The 11,082-nt window shown below is 45.9% G+C and overlaps 1 protein-coding gene across 1 annotated transcript in view; it reads left to right on the forward strand.

Annotated features, from left to right (window-relative positions):
* The first annotated feature begins 7,659 nt into the window (after positions 1-7,659).
* Positions 7,660-11,082, forward strand: part of ERG (ERG, ETS transcription factor) — a 189,187-nt gene continuing 185,764 nt past the window's right edge. Inside the window, exon 1 of the mRNA XM_012811949.2 lies at positions 7,660-7,750. The gene's annotated coding sequence lies outside the window, so the exon portion shown is untranslated. The remainder of the gene's footprint in view (positions 7,751-11,082) is intronic.

Consider the following 11,082-nt stretch of genomic DNA (forward strand, 5'->3'; position numbering starts at 1 on the left):
AGGAAATCTTTTCCTGTTGGTATTCTGTAAGTATGTGCCAGGCTTTTTGGTTGGTTGGTTTCTTTTTTAACAACAATGTAACATAGAGAATTCAGAATCTCATAATATTTTTTCTTTCTGCCTTTGATGCTAGTTGATATATCTTAGGAAGACTTCTAAGCTCTCATTATCTGCTTCTCTGTACTAATATTCAGAATAAAGACATGCCTTCTACGAGTATCAAAGTGTTGCTGAAAGAAGAAATTCCACCTACAAAATGATGATCTGTCTATAAGCCGTCTTACGCGTGGTCTCTCTATTAGTGTAAGTCGTCATTTTTGTTCTATTATAGATGATTTTGAGCTCAGGAACTCTGTCTTTCTTATCTATAATATTGAGATATTAAGGTGCTATTAACTAGGAATTGCTTTATATGTAACCTTGAAAGCAATATTTGTTAGTGATAGTGATTTCATGTTTTGTTCATTATTGTTAATTTGAAAATGTGAAATCTCATTGCCAAGATGGTTATTGATGCATTTGCTTCCTGGGAGAGTCTTTCCTGTAATTACATCAGGTTGAAGTTCATTCTGAAGGCCATATTTGCTTTGAAAACAGACTACAGAATTCTATACTCAGGGATGCATTTTGTTTGATGAACTTTATTAGAAATACGTTATGTTTCTTTAATATGTAGCTTGCTTTTCAGTTGTCTACTGTCAGGAAATTTGTTTTTCTAGTTGAACTTAAGGTAAAAAAACCGTGGTCAATGTGTTTTCTTGAACAGACGACTCAGTGTGAAACGGGAAAGAACTCTCATTTATAGTTGTTTTTCCTTCCTTGATGTCACTGCTTTTCAGATGCAGCCTGTTTTGCTTCACATGCCTCATTTTCACAGGGGACCTTGAGGCAGCCCGTGGTGCCCAGACCGAGGGGCATGGCACTGTTGCCTTCCTTGGTGTTTTGTTTTGGTGGAGGCTGGTGGCCACGTTCTCGCTCTGAGGTCAGCTTGGATGATGCTTTCACGTGCCCAGTGGCCAGGCTGGGGCTAAGGGGCGAGGAGGAAACCCAGAGCTGACTCGGGTCCAGGGGCATCTTGGGCCTTCCACCCAGCGCACATGGGCACGCAAATGCTTGTGTTTGTTTTGCTCTCTCTTAAAAAACAGAAGCAGTGGAGCTGAAGCCTAATTTAGTGTTGTGAGTAGCAAAAAGATGGATCCTGAAAAACCAAATGAAATGAAGCCAAACCACAGAATAAAACTGACAAGAAGCTACTGTCGTGGCCGTTATATGACTCAGACATGATTCGTGGAGACTTTTGTGATTTTCTTCCAGCAAAACTGCTTTTTACTCATGCAACATTTCTCTATGACTTAGAGAAAGAAGACCCTTTGTAGAATTCTATAAGATTCTGAGAATGGGAATCTGAGTTTTAAATTATAGCAGAGTTAGCAGTGCAGTGATTTCCAAGAAGAAACACACACGTACGCGCACATGATTGCTGTCAGATTGAAGGAAGATGATGATGAGTAACATATATTTTGGGCAACTAACCAGGTTCACGAAGCAGTCTAGCTTCCGTGGGGGCAATCTAAGAGCACCCTTGGCCTGCCGCATTTCTAGATTTTGAAGCCTAGTTTTCCCCCGTATGGCAGGGCCTCAGCGGCCAGAGGGCAGTGGTTGTGCTGGTCTTCACAGAGTTCCTTTGAGTGCCCTGTTCCTGCTCAGTGGTTTTGGGTTCCTTTGTCTCTCTTTGGCTTCTGGAGCACCAGTGTGCTGAGCTGGCTGCCATGGGCTTCCTAAGCTGGTTGTGCACATTCTTTTCCAGCTCTGCGTTTGGGCACTCCCCTGGGGTTCTTGCAGTTGGCCATAGCGGGGATGTTTACGCCACAGACAGCGCCAAGTGCTTCACATCACGAGTTTTCCCTTGGAGAGCTGGCTGCTGTCTTTCTAGCAGGTCTCAACTTCCCTGGCATCCTGGCCTACCCCTGATTGTCCCCCATCTCTAGAATCTAGATCCACTACTTCATTGGTCCCTTCTGTCCTGCCTATAAATGCTTTTCTCATTAACAGACAGAACAAATGAGTACGGTAAACCTTCTTTTCATTGGATTGTAAATGCCTTGAGGGCAGGACTGAGTCAGGGGCACGATTGCATCCACAGCTGCCAGCAATTTCTGAAACACAGCAGATGCGCCACTTATCTTGGGTGGGTGAGGCATTGGTGCTTCCCCCAAGCCGCGGTTCTGTCTTCCTCTTTGTCTTTGTTCTTAGTCCCTTCCACACGTAGCCCACATGGCCTTTGCACTTTCCCCTGGTCGTCCACTGCAGAATCATTTGGGAGCTGGCTCATGCTTGCCATGCTGGCTGAACAGGACACAGAGAGGTTTTAACTTGCCAGAGTCAGTGCGTGGGGTTAGTCGAATGACTTTCTCTTGCTGAGGAACTTCACTGCCGATGGGACGCCGTGGACATCCCATCTTTCTGGATGTTCCTTCTTGGCTTCTGTGACTTAGATCTTTCCCAGCCTCCTCCCGACTCTCAGTCTTCTCCTCCTTGTGTTCTTGGCTGCTTTCTTTTTTCCCCTTTAGTCTGGCAGGTACTTCAGGCTCTGTCCTCAGTCCTCTTCTGCCTGGGTAGCATCCCCTTACACCGATGGGGCCCCTTACCCCTGGAGCTTCTAATAAAGGAGGAAGAGGAAGGGGTACAGAATTCCTGTTTTCAGAAATCTCTGTAACTGAGTCCGATGCACAAACTGGCACAGGGTGTCAGGCCAGGCAGTGGGGGAATTGGTGGTTGTGGCTGTTTCTTTACAGCTGTGCCTGTCCTGTGAGATTCTGAGCATGTGGGCAAAGCCCAGCCCCAGTTAGGGCTTAGTGCAGAGCCTAGTACATGGAGAGGCTCAGTCAGTGTGTGCTGGAGGGATGATGGACTTGAAGGACAGGTTGGTTGAGTTTAGATCATGGAAAGAGACAGGTACCAGTGGAGCCTCCCCTTAATTCTAGAGACGGACCATTCCACCTTTCTGAGCTGATACCCTGTGCCTTGACTGGGCAGAAAGATGAAAGACTCCACAGTGTGCCTCTCCTGAGCAAGCTCCTTGTCTCCTGACCTTTGTTCATTTATTTCCTCTTCCTTTTGTGCTTTCTTCCCTGTTCCCATCCCACTCCCGTCCTTCAGAGGCCCTGCCATTCTGTGGCACTAGGCAGACTGTGGCCTTTTTTGTCCCTTTCCTCTGGCCCTTGCCACATTCTGCCCCCAGTCAGTAATTTAGCCAAAAGCATAAGCCCACACCATACCCTTGGTTTATTGAGGGGGGTTTGTGTCACCTCCAATGCCTAGACGTTCAGCATATGGACAGAGTGACAAGTCACTGACCACGGCAACAGTTGTTTATCTCCTAAATCTTAGACACACTGTTTCTCTCCTAAGTCTTAGATATAGTGCTGTAGGTAGGGAGATTGGGGAACTGAGCCAATGTTCAGCAGATCCTTTTATTTTAGAATTAAGACTGAAGAACATATTCAGCATGTCTGTCTGAGTGTGGGTTCAGGGGTGCAGATGGTAAAAGACTCTTTGGAACACAGACACTGTAGTGTGTGGGATGCTTTTGCTGCCAGTAACGATGACACCAGCACCAATTCAGAACTGTTTAGTTAATAAGGAAACTGTATTTGAGATGACAAGACGTCCCAGTGAGAGCTGCCTGCGGAGTTGGTTCATTCAACTCTTCTCCATCTTAAGTAGAAACCCAGGAGATTTTTATCATTTTCCTCCAGATGGCCACAGCGTGTCAGTTTTGTCCTCAGGTGGCCTCCTCTCAGGGTCCTGAGACAGTAGCCACAGTTCCAAGTGTCACACAGACTGGACTGATGTCATATGATCTCTCTTCATCAGCCAAGACTTTTCCTAGAAGTCCTCAGCATTGTATTGGCCAGAATTAGAACATGGGCCCTTCCCAAACCAATAGGTGGCCAGAGGGAAGGGTGTCTGGTGGTAGGCTTTGCACTGGAGTTGGGGCAGGGTCACCTTCCTAGGGCTGTGTGGGGGTGGGCTGCACACCCAGATGCAATCGCAGTTCCTCCTACAAGGGAGGAGGGGCGGCCAGTGTGTCTGCTGCCCTGGCCACAGTGTGAGGGCTCTGAGTGAAAACACCTGCCTGCTCACGACTGTGTTCACCATGACAGTGTGGCCTGTGGGGCTGGCCACTACTGGTGGGAGCGGAACCTTCTTGCTGGACCCCTGTTGCTCCGCTGAGATCCAGGCTCCTTCCTGGTGGTGGGGCTGGCTTCTCTGGGCACCTAGTTTGCCTTCTTCCCAGTAGCCAACTTTTGCTCATGAAATTTTCATGGTTGCTGATGCATGGTGGCCGGGAAGATCTGTGCAGAGAGTCGCTCTCTCATCCGGCATTTTTGGGGAACAAGGTCACCCACCCTGGATTTAACAATGGCTTGTATCTGTGCATCCGTCCGCTCGGCACCATCAAAAATGCCATCTTGTTGGGTTTGTACCACCTCTCTGCAAACCAGGCCATCTCACCCACAGTGCTCAGAGGAGCAAACTGAGGCCAAGGGAGTTTTGCTGGCTGCTGGTACTTCAGCACAAACTTAGGGCTTCAAGTGCAGGGTCCTCTCTGCCACTCCCCAGCTTCTTTGGCAAATGAAGCCTCCCCATCAGGGACTAGGCCTGCTGGGCTTTGATTGTTTTCCGGGGGAATTCTGGATGATCATGTATGTTTTTCTATTTCTCAAACATGAATATGGAACCCACATCCCAGGTTGACACACTTTGTCCCACTGGCCAGTGGCAGGACTCAGGGTCCCTGCTCAGGTCACACCTGACCTCTGCTTTCTGTGATGACTGGACCAGGGGCTGTTGAGCTGGGAAGAGCAGTTTGCCTTTGCCCCAAAGTTCTCACATGCTTGTATTTTCTGAATTCTTAAGTCTGGTTTGCAGAATTTTCTGACTTTTTGATTTTATTATGGCCTCACATGGCTGGTAGCGTGCCTTTCTCTGGCAAAGCTTCTCTCCCTGGACTTTGTGACATCTTTTTGGAATCTTTGTGGCGTCTCAGCTGTGTTATGAGTAATTTACGTTGTCAGATAAATGCCCTCAGGATAAATGAAATATTAATAATGCTAATTCAGAAATGCCCATTGCACACATTCAACAGAATCCTCTCTGGGCTTTACTCTGGGCTTTAAATCAGGTCCAACAATGTCTCAAACATAAATCAAATTTTTCTTTCAGCCTATTAGAGGTTTTGGCTCAAAAGCATATTTTAGGCTAGCAGAGTATAGAAAATCTTAGCTCATGCTTTTAAAATTCATATTCCCTCTGCAGCAATTGGACATTAAATGCTGTTTTAATCACTTGTCCATGGAAAACAGTTAACTAAGTAATAATCGATATTGGCTTTTGGAATTAGAGAAAAAGAAATTTGGAAACACCTTTTTAACTCTGGATCTGTGCAGCCTCATGGAACATGATCTAATTCCCCATCTTCTTCCTCCCTCCTGTTAAATATGGAGCCCCTGAACACAGGTGTCCACCTCTCCTCTCTGCAGCTGGGTGGTGAAAGTAACACATTATGGTGGAGAAAACACTTTGCAGATATCTTTAGGATTATACGATGAATATTCTTTGTATTTGAAAATTTGGAAAATACACAAAACTAAAGAAAATGAAGGTTCTACTTTGTCAGGCTCCACAGGGGAGTGTGCTCGTGTGGCATTTGTCTTTGTCTGTCTGCTTTGCACAAGGGCTTCAGCTGCATCCGGGTTGTCACAGGTGACAGCACGTCCCCCTCCGCCCCCGTGACTCTGAACACCATCACGTTGTATATAGACCACACGTCTGTTGCATATAGACCACACGTCTGTTGCATATAGACCACACGTCTGTATTCATTCCGCCTTTGATGGAGCTGCCTGTCTTGCCTGTTGGGAGCAGAGCCGGGAGGTACGTGAGAGTCAGGTGTCTCTTCAACACACTGAGTTCATTTTCTTGGCTACATGAGACCCAGGAATAGGATCGCTGGTTCACATTTAGTCCTATTTTTAATTTTTGGAGGATTCTCCATACTCTTTTCCATCGTGACTGTACTAATTTACCTTCCCGCCAACAGTATGCAAGGGTCTCCTTTTCTCTGCACCCTTACCCACACAACTTTTGTCTTTTTGATGATGGCCATTCTGTGATTTGACATTGTGGTTTAATTGGCATTTCCCGAAAATTAGCGATGTTGACTGTGGTGGGGATTATTGGTGAGGTGGTGAAAAGAGAAAAATCTCAGAAATCAGGAATACGCTCAGGAGACCTGTTGAACAGCATGGTGACTATAGCTAATAGCCATGTATTGTATTCCTGGCAATTGCTAAGATAGGAGATCTGAGCACTTCTGCCACGGAAAGATGTTGTGAGATGCTCTGTATGTGTTAATCAGCTCAGCTTAGCCTATCCACAATGTATGCATATTTCAGAACACCATGTTGTACATGAGAAATATATATGACTTTTGTCAGTTAAAAAATACATTTAAAGAAAGGATTTTAATAGTGAGAAAACAAGAACCCCTCATATTTCACGTGGAAACCCAAGGACGATGCGTGTTGCTGGTTTCCTTCAAGTGGTCCTCCTTCCTGTTTACATCTCTCTTTTATCCATTTTTTTACCCCATATTGGGGCCATATTATGTATGTGGCTTGTATTCTGATTCTTTTCTCCACAAAAATGATGTATTTTCTATATAATCATAGCAATGCTTTGCCGTAATGTTTGGGCGATTTGGGTTAAATGTGTCTGTCTCTGTGCACATGTCCCAAAGACTCAGGTGGAGTTGGCAGGGCCTCCCGAGTGGGTTGGGAGTGTCAGCTGGCCTGTGGAACCGTTTATAAATAATTTTCACATTCCAAATATTGATTTTGATGCAATACTTAAGACATTTTCTAATTTGAAAATATTTTCAACGGAAACAGATGCCATTTGCAATTTGTCACGTTGTCAGGATTCTATTAAATATAATATTTTGGGATTGAATATTTTACTTGGAAAGTTGCACAGGTACAGAAATCCCTGTATTTTCTCAGAGAGAGAGAAAGGGAGAGAGAGGGAGAGAGACTGTGCCAGTTAGCATATTCTAAGAGGGCATTTTTTCCCTCTTTTTAGTTTGGTAGTGTTCTATTCTTTTAAAAGTACTCATCCTCCTAGTGTTTATAAATTAAAAGGGTGGTTTCTTTTATTGGACTAAAACAATTGTTTGGGTGTAGTTCCTAGGTAATTTTAAAAATCCTGCTATTCTGTTTTAAGTAGAGAAAAGTGCTAAAAGAATGATCTGGGGAAACCATTATTACTAAAGCTGGGGGCTGTGAGGGAAAGACAACATTTTCAAAATATTTTCTTTGTGAAAGTGTGTGTGGGTTTCAGCTCGCCAGCTCAGGCTTGGCCTTTATTTCATTGCTAATTTCTGCTTCCTAATGCCCAGCTTCCCTCAGAGGAGCGGAATGTTGCTTCCTCTTTTTTTTTGAAAGGGAAGGATTTTAAGTTCTTTCCCCTTTTAGGATATTTTTTAAATGATGTTTAAGAAATAGGCTTTGTCACTGCATGTACAGTTGATCCTAAGTATTAATATTTGGAAAAGAAGTTTTAACATTCTTACATTTTTATTTAGGTGGCTGCAGGATCTTTGGAGACTCGAGGAAGGCTGTGCTGACCAAAAGCAAGACTGATGACTCACAGAGAAAAAAGATGGTAGAACCACAGCCACGTCAAGGTAAAACAAACACCCCCAAATCCCCGAAAATCCTACCCCTCCTAAGTCCAGGCTTTAAAAAAAATTAAATATGGAAATATTTTGTATCTTTAATATTTGATATTTGTATTCTGAAGCCTCAAAAGACCTTTCCGGACCTCTTGCTGTCCCTGGCGGAATTCTGTGATTGTACCGACCCCTCCCCTGCCCCATCTGGGAGCGTCGGACGTCCCGCTTCATTAGCACCGTGGTCTTCAGTCCCTTTCCTCACCCTCTTCTCTTCTGTTCTGCCTCTTCCAGAAGAACCAGAGGTCAGCTACAGACCTGTCCTAACACAACATTTTATCTTCTGTCATACTTCTGAATTTGGTTCACAATCGTCTTACTCTCGTTTTACCTGAAGGCAATGGAAACCTCATTTCAAGCGGCACACACAGAGAATGAGTCTCTGTATGTAGGAAACAGCCTTCCTCCCCCCAAAAGAGTACCGTTGCAGAGGGTCAGCATGCTGTCTCCAGGGCTTGCCCATAGTGCCAGGACTGTTAGGCTCCCGAGAAGCATCGTGAGGGTACTGGTTATGGGGGGGCCCATGTGACATTCAAGCCGCAGAATGGAAGAATTCCTCCTTTGACAAAATTAAGCCAGGAGTGATTAGTAGATGGGGTAACCATGCGAGGTGTCCGGGACATGCTTTGAACAGGTTTCAGGTACAATGGATGTGGTTTGTGAGGCCATCACCCACTGCCCCTCGGCCCCCAGCAGGGCCACCAAGCTGCCGCAATTAGAACATTCCAGCACGTCCCTGCACAGAGGTGCAGCAATCTCCTCACACTGCCGTAACAAAGTGCCACGAGCTGGGTGGCTTACGACAATAGAGATTGATTGTCTCACACTTCCAGAGCCTGGAAGTCTGAGACCAAGGCGTTGGCAGAACTTCTATCTGAGAGCTCTCAGGGGAACCTGTCTCCAGTGTCTGTGCAGCTGGTAGTTGGTGGTCCTCTCCCGCCTCTTCTGGGCATCGTCCCTCTGTGCAGGTCTATCTCTGATCTCCCCTTCCTGTGAGGACACCGTCATGTAGGATTAGGGGCCACAGGACCTCACTGCCATTTGATTGCCTCTGGGATGTCCTATCTCCAAATACAATCATAACCCTAGGGACTGGGATTAGAACCCCAACATATGCATCGCGGGAGGGGAAATTTGGAATGATGTGCCATACCGTACTGAATAAATTCAACTTCTTTTTTGTTTTTGAGATAGAATCTCACTTTGTCACCCTTGGTAGAGTGCCGGGGTGTCATAGCTCACAGGAACTTCAAACTCCTGGGCTCAAGTTATCCTCTTACCTCAGCCTCCCGAGGAGCTGGGATTATAGGCACCTGCCACAATGCCCGGCTAGTTTTTTTCTATTTTTAGTAGAGACAGGGTCTTACTCTTGCTCAGATTGGTCTCAAACTCCTGAGCTCAGGATATCCACCAGCCTTGGCCTCCTAGAGGGCTAGAATTACAGGTGTAAACTACCATGCCTGGCTTCCAGTTCTTATTTTTAGATGAATGGAAAGGAAAGGTGCATTCACTTTCTTACGCTTTGTCGCAGCTCCCACTGGTCTTTCCAGCTTATCTCTGGAGCCAGGACAGGGACTAGGGTAGGTAGGTAGGACATAGAATTTAAGGTGGTGCTCAGTCCCAGGTGCCGTTCCTTCCTGCTCGTATGAGAGCCTGAGAAGGCACGCCGCCTAATATCATGGACCCTGGATGTCTCCTGCCTCCCTCACCTCCAGCTCCTACAGGGAGGCCACTACTCAGGCCGGGGCAGCTCTCCTGGTAGGGTTTACTAAGGAAAAACTCATGTGCCTGATGACCTCTCACCCAGAGCAAGTGTACCTAATGACCAACTCATTCAGTGATGAGATTCATTGCCATGAATCCAAAATTGCTAAATTGAGTTAATCACCAAGGGCCTAAAACAGTGCCTAAAATGTTTTCACTTAAACATTAGCTTAACACTAGAAGTTCATTTTTCTGTTAAGGATGTTTTTTCTCAATTGACAAAGGGTCCTTATGAAAATTAGCAATTTATTAATTGAGAATTATGTTTCTCAAAGTTGAGACATTTGATACAGTGTCAAGAATCATCCACTTGGATGCCTTCTTGGAATAGTGGTTACCATTCTTTCTGTGCCCAGCACTGTGAGAGGTTTCCTGGGCATAATTCAGTTGATTCCTTGCAAAAGCCTAATGGGATAAGCAGAGGAGACCGCCAAGCAACGGTTCACCTGACACGCTACCCAATTAGAATAGCTCCTGGACAAACCTTGCGTTCACACCTGTGTGAACTGTTGAGTGTTATTTGCAAGTTATTTGTTTTTCTCTCCTGCTAGCAAATATGTGGTGTCTTTGCCAATACCAACCAGTTATTCAACACTCTGATACCAACGAGGTGTCTGAAAAGTCAGTTCAATTCTAACACTACCCAAAGTGAGTACAGCATCGATTTCCACAGGTTTAAGGGTTCAGTTTCCTGAGACTGACCTCACTTCAGATGCCAATTACATTGTGGGTCCAACTTGGCTACAGAGTTTTGGGGGTTCCCATAATCCCCTTCCCTTGAGGCTGAAATAACTCATAGAACTCAGGAAAGTGCTACACTTACTATTACAGTTTATCATAAAGAATACACATGACCAGCCAGATGACGAGGTGCACTGAGACACATCTGTCAGGGCCTCCTGCCTTCCAGAATTGGGGTGCACCACCCTCCCAGCAGTCAACACATTCACGCCCCAGATGTTTGCACACCATGACTTAGGGGTTTCACAGAGGCTTCCTTACATAGTCATGCTTGATGGACTCACTGGCCCTTGGTGATTAACTCAATCTCTAGCTCCTCTCCCCTCCCCAGAGGCTGAAAGATGCAAGTGTCTAATCAAGACTTGGCCTTTCTGGCACCTGCCCCCACCCTGCAGCTGTCTAGGGGCCTAACAAGAATCACCTGATTAGAACAAACGATGTTCCTATCACTCAGGAAATTCAAAGGGTTTTAGGAGCTCTATGCCAGGAACTGGAGGCAAAGACCAAATGTCTTTCCTGTGACATTTTAGAAATATTGTCCTCGTTATGTTAATGTGCAGCTAAGTCTCCCAGAGCGCAAAGTGGCTGCTTCTGTGTTTCTGAGGAGGAGAAAGGCCGCTCTGGTTCCCAGCCTGCACCCGAGGAGGAGGAAGGCGGCTCTGGTTCCCAGACTGCACCCGAGGAGGAGGAAGGCGGCTCTGGTTCCCAGATTGCACCCGAGGAGGAGGAAGGCCGCTCTGGTTCCCAGATTGCACCCGAGGAGGAGGAAGGCCGCTCTGGTT

Source organism: Otolemur garnettii, unplaced genomic scaffold, assembly GCF_000181295.1.
Source record: "Otolemur garnettii isolate 467f Iridium unplaced genomic scaffold, OtoGar3 scaffold00180, whole genome shotgun sequence".
Classification (NCBI taxonomy): domain Eukaryota; kingdom Metazoa; phylum Chordata; class Mammalia; order Primates; family Galagidae; genus Otolemur; species Otolemur garnettii.